This window comes from Myotis davidii, unplaced genomic scaffold (genome assembly GCF_000327345.1).
Source record: "Myotis davidii unplaced genomic scaffold, ASM32734v1 scaffold960, whole genome shotgun sequence".
Taxonomy (NCBI): Eukaryota; Metazoa; Chordata; class Mammalia; order Chiroptera; family Vespertilionidae; genus Myotis; species Myotis davidii.
The window spans coordinates 2113367-2119344 of record NW_006293003.1 but is presented as its reverse complement, the minus strand read 5'-3'; positions in this window follow the sequence as shown (position 1 = coordinate 2119344).

The window sequence follows — 5978 nt, the reverse complement described above, 5'->3', positions numbered from 1 at the left end:
CCGAGGGGTCCCAGACGGTGAGAGGGCACAAGTGGGGCTGAGGGACACCCCCCCACTCCAGCCAGTGCACAAATTTTTATGCACCGGGCCTCTGGTATATATATAAAAGCCTAATATGCCCAGTGTCCCCTTGATAGTTCGATTGACCAGGAGTTCAATTGCTCACTATGACATGTGCTGACCACCAGGGCTGGTGTGGAACTAAGGAAGGCCCTGGCTGGCCACCGCTAGGGACATGCATTAATTTCATGCACTGGGCCTCTAGTCCTATGTAATAAAAGGCTAATATGCAAATTGTCCCCTTTACCTGGAGTTCAACCAGGAGTTTGACCACCATGGGGCAGGGCTGGCCATCCAACCACCCATGGCCTCTCCCCCGGCCAGCCCCAATCAGCCCTGGCCCTAATTGGGGCAGGCCAGCTGGCCGGATCCCACCCGTGCATATAAGCTCTTTGGTTAATCTCTTCCCGCCCTCCCACTCTACTTCCCATTGAGATTTGTCAGTCTGTTTCATGTTTCCATGCCTCTGGTTCTATTTTATTCATTAGTTTATTTTTTTCATTAGATTCCTTGTTCGTTTATTTTTATTTTTAGACTCAATTGTTGATAGATATGTATTTATTACCATTTAATTTTTCAATATGTTTCTTCTTTATCTATTCTTCTTCTTCAAGAAGACCTTTTATTTCATGTAATACTGGTTTGGTGGTGATGAACTCCTTTAGCTCTTTCTTGTCTGTGAAGCTCTTTATCTGACCTTTGATTCTAAATGATAGCTTTGCTGGGTAGAGTAATCTTGGTTGTAGGTCCTTGCTTTTCATCACTTTGAGTATTTCTTGCCACTCCCTTCTGTCTGCAAAGTTCCTATTGAGAAATCGGCTAACAGTCTTATGGGTGCTCCCTTGTAAGTAATAACTGCTTTTCTCTTGCTGCTTTTAAAATTCTCTCTTTGTCTTTAATCTTTGGCATTTTAGTTATGATGTGTCTTGGTATGGGCCTCAACATAAAAAAGTGCCAGTTGGAAATAAAGGATACACTAACTGAAATGAAAAATAATTTACAGGGAATCAAGAGTAGCATAGAGGGTGCTGAGAATCAAATCAGTGATTTGGAATACGAAGAAGCAAAAATACACACAATCAGAATAGTAAAAAGAGAAAATAATCCAAAAATATGAAGATAGTGTAAGGAGCCTCTGGGACAACTTCAAGCGTACCAACATTCGCATCCCGGGTGCCGGAAGGAAATCATGCACTTTTGTTGTTGTTAATCTTCACCGGAGGATATTTTTCCATTGAGAGAAACACATCGATTGGTTGTCTCCTGCACGTGCCCTGACCAGGGCCCAGGCTGGGGAGGAGCCTGCAACCGAGGTATGTGCCCTTGACCAGAATCAAACCCAGGACCGTTTGGTCCTCAGGCTGACACTCCATCCACTGAGCCAAACTGGCCAGGGCAAAATCATGCAGTTTAAATCCGAACAGTTTACTGTATGTCAATTACACTCCAAGAAGCTATTTTTAAAAGAAGTTAATCTGCCGAAACCGGTTTGGCTCAGTGGATGGAGCGTCGGCTTGCGGACTGAGGGGTCTCAGGTTCGATTCCGGTCAAGGGCATGTACTTGGGTTGCGGGCACATCCCCAGTGGGAGATGTGCAGGAGGCGGCTGATCGATGTTTCTCTCTCATCGATGTTTCTAACTCTCTATCTCTCTCCCTTCCTCTCTGTAAAAAATCAATAAAATATATTTTTTAAAAAAGAAGAAGAAGTTAATCAGGTCGTCTGCATGCAAATTGTGCTTTCCCAACCACCTCCCAAGGCAATGAAAGGCACATACACACACATGTCAGGGTATGTAGGCTGAGCTGCTATTGTGCTGGGCTGCATATCTGGTGCTTTGGCCAGATGGGTCATGCTGTGCTGTCTGTTCCTAAAACACATAGATAGGAAGGTACTGACACAAGCCAGGCCTTGAGATATGGTCTCATGGCCCCTTCCCGGCACGCAGGCCTTCTTTCTCCAAAGGCCCGGAAGTCTCATTCCAAATTTGGGAGACAAAGGACTGGAAAAGGTATAAATAAAGAGAGTTTCCTCCGTATTGGGGGCCCAGAATTTGAAAGACACATTTTTCTCTGGGCCTCCACAGAATTTAATAATAAAATGTAACTCTTGCAGTTGGCGCTGCAGTTCAGCCTCTGTTCGGCAGGGTGCTGTAACTGTAGTCAGCTGGCCAGCTTAATAAAGGCTCTTAAATTTAAATTCTGAGTTGGTGGTCTATCTCGCTGATTGAACCCATAACACTATAACCCCAAGTTCCTAAAACACTGTAGCTTCCCCAAGAGGTAAGTCCCTCTTCTATCTCAGGACAGCCTTGAAGAAGGCAGGCAGCCCTGCTGGGCAGGGGTCTCACTCCACAAGGTCACCCAGGGACCAGTTCCTTCCACCTTGCTGCTCCACACCCACATGAAGGAGGTGGATAATCCATGGCTGTCCATGGCCACATTTCAGCCTACAAGGAAGCGAAAAAGAGAGAAATTGGAGGGCAAGCCATTTCCTCTGGGGGAAGCATTGCAAACATGACACACGTGCTTCCACTGACATTCATCGGTGAGAACAGGGTCACGTGGCCACACCTAGTTGCAAGAGAAGCTGGGAAATGTAGCCTCTGGATATTACAACACGGAGGAGTTTTCTGTTATTCAAAGGAGGGAGAACGTATACTAGAGAACGGTTAGCCACCTCTGCCCTTGTGTTTTGGGGGAAGAAGTATGAAGAAAGCCAACCACAAGTCTCAATAGATTGTATTGCCACATAGAGTAGGTCTCAAGAACTACAATATTCTTTACTGTGGTGAGTGGTGCGTTTGTTTCCTGGGGTTGCCATGACAACGTGGCTCAAGTAATACACGTGGACGGTCTCACAGTTCTGGAGGGTGAAGTCCAAACTCAAGGTGTCCGAGGCTTGGTTCCTTCTGAGGGCTGTGAGGGAAAATGTGTCCCAGGCATCCCCCCCTGGCTTCCCGTGGCCTCGAGCATCCCTGGGCTTGTAGCGATGTTCTCCTGTGTCTTCACATTGCCCTCCCTCTGTGGGCGGTGTCCCTGTCTCTCCACGTTGTTGTTGTTTTTTAATAAGGACTCACCCCACTCCAGTATGACCTCACCTTAACTAACTGTATCTGCAAAGACCCTGTTACCCAATAAGGTCACATTCTGGGGTTTGGGACTTCACATACACATTTTAGGGGAGCACAGATGAACCCATAACGCATGGGAGAAGAGTGGAATTTGGAGTCAGGAAACGCAAGTTCACATCACAGCCCTGCCGTCGATGGTGAGAAGGCTCAAAAGGGCTCATTCAAATGGAACCCTGATATTTGGGGGGCTAGCAATTGGAACTCATGCCAGAAAGCTCAGTGTGCATTCTTGATGACCTATAATTAAGGTCATTGTCTCCTTCCCAGAAACTGGTCTTGCAAGGTGTGTCACTGCCCTGGGGGGAGGGGGAAGGTCGTTATCCAACACCTGGGGGCCTTCCCCTAAGCCCACCAAAGGGGGCGGAACCATGTCTGCAAGACAAAGACCCCAGATGTGCCGTGGGGTGGGGGGGGGGGTGGGGGGGTAAGGTCGTTATCGCTTGCCCCAGGACAGATCATCAACACCTGGGGGCCTTCCTCTAAGCCCAGGAAAGGGGGTGGAACCATATCTGCAAGACAAAGACCCCTGAAGGTTATGAAAAGCGAAGCCTCTGCTTGTACTCACTCTGATTTGGAAATTATTCCCAGAGTGGAGTCCGCTAGTGTTAGTAAACCGGGTCCCTCCCTTTCTCTAGGAAGCGTGCTTGGTATTTCTTTGCTCTCCTGTAACAGTTGGATGTGTGATTTTCACATCAAGTCTTGTCTCACGAACCTCATTGTCAAAGATGAGGTCACCCCACTGCTCACGGGGCTGGGGAGGGACCTGCCCCCCACCCTTCTCTCCAGAGGAGGACGGGCCTTCGAGCACAAACCCCTCTTCCTTCCCCCTCTCTCTCTTTCTCTCTTTTTTAATGTATTTTTAGTGATTTCAGAGAGGAAGGGAAAGGGAGAGAGAAATAGAAACATCCATGATGAGAGAATCATTGATCAGCTGCCTCCTGCACATCCCACACTGGGGATCAAGCCCGCAACCTGGGCATGTGCCCTTGACCAGGAATCGAACCGTGAACTCCTGGTTCAGAGGTCGGTGCTCAACCACTGCGCCACGCCGGCTGGGCATTCACTCTCTTTTTTGAATTAAACTTTGGGGCGGGTTCTCCACACTGCTCAAAGCAGAGGGGGCCTCTTGGAGAAAAACTCCACCACGGGTGACATACCTTCAATTTCCTTCAAGGAAGAACAGCCCTTTTGGCCCACAGATGGGTAATTGTATTCACTGTTTCCAAATGTCAAAATGCCGGCCTGGGCCCGCTTTCCTCGGAGATCAAACGGGCTCCCCGGCCCCTTCTACGGATGTGGGTGCGCACTTAGCCACGCTGCTCACACAGCGAACGCGAGATCGGGCACCTACCCTCCTCCTACGTCAGACATGAAGTCCCGTCCACACAGGGAACCCTTCAAGCTCCCAGAAACGTACAGTCTACGTTACCCCAAAACCTGGGCATTTCTGAGCTAACGCTATGGTGGTCATCGGATCGCAAGATACGAAAGTATCAAACCAACATGTTATACACCTTAAACCTACGCAATGTTATGTGTCAATTATATTTCAATGACAGAAGAACTGGAATATCTCACGACAATAATAAGGCCGGCAAGGTTTCCAGTCTAGGATTTTCATTTGGGGATTAAAGGCCTGACTTAGTTTATCACACATTCATATTTGTTGATGTTTTTAAAAATTAAGTCCGTAGGAGGAGGGGGAGTTGCTGCAGGGGGAGGAGGGGCCCTCTCACACACCCTTGGAGGGCGTGGGAGTAGTGTGGACTTTCCTTTTCCTAAGGCATTCTGGGAAGGTGCCTGCAAAGCCTCAGCCAGGGCCTTTATCCTAAGGACAGATTCAGACACAGTTACCAAGTTAAAGATGGGCACTGTTTACCATAGCACACACACAGACGACAGAAATGTGCATGAGGCCCTGTCGCCTGCAGCTTGACACCACCCTCACCCCAATGCCCAAAGATCTCAGCTGCAGTGTTAGCTCATCTGGGAAGCCCTCTGCCCGGCCCAGCACCCTCTCTGGTCCCGCCACACCTCTCCCGCTCCTCCACTAGCAGCTGCTGCTTCACTGTCCTGTGGGCATGTTTCTCTCCTAACTACTCCAGCGTGGGGCACCGTGGGGGACCCTGACCGCTCTGGGTCTGTGTCGTCATCACAGAGAAGCAGAATCTTAGGTCACGATCCACGCTTCCCAGCTCAGAAACCCTGTTGGAACGGGTGCTTGAACTCGAGAGACCGAAGGGCTGGTTCAGTTTCTCTAGTAAACACTCTTCCGACCGTTCATCCCCACCCTGGGAAAGGAGCCCCAACAGCTCTGCCTGCCCAGGGAACTCCCAGGACCAAAGCCCGGGAGGGGAGGGGGGCGGTGCACTAAATCACCGCTGTTGGAATGACCCTCCATTTACTGACCTAGCTCCCAACGCGGTGCTTCATGCTCAAGGTCCAAGGCCTGGGTTCGAATCCTGACTCCGCCTCTTACCAGCTGGGCAGCGCTCAACAAGTCGCTTAACCTTCAATTCAGCTCTCATTCCACAAACTGGAGATAACCCCAGTCCCAACAGGCCGGGCACTGAGCGGGCTCGCGGGGATTAGCAGCAGAAGCAAGGAGGACCCAGGAGGGACGCGTCTCCTTGGTGGGAGCCTCATGGGAAGGGAAGTAAAGACACACCAGCCTCTGTCACAGACGCTGCCCTGGGACCCCAGGAGCAGGGGGCACCTGTGCTCTCCGCAGGAAATGCCTGGTTTTAACCACACAGACAGCAGCGAAATGACAGGACGGTTTGCAA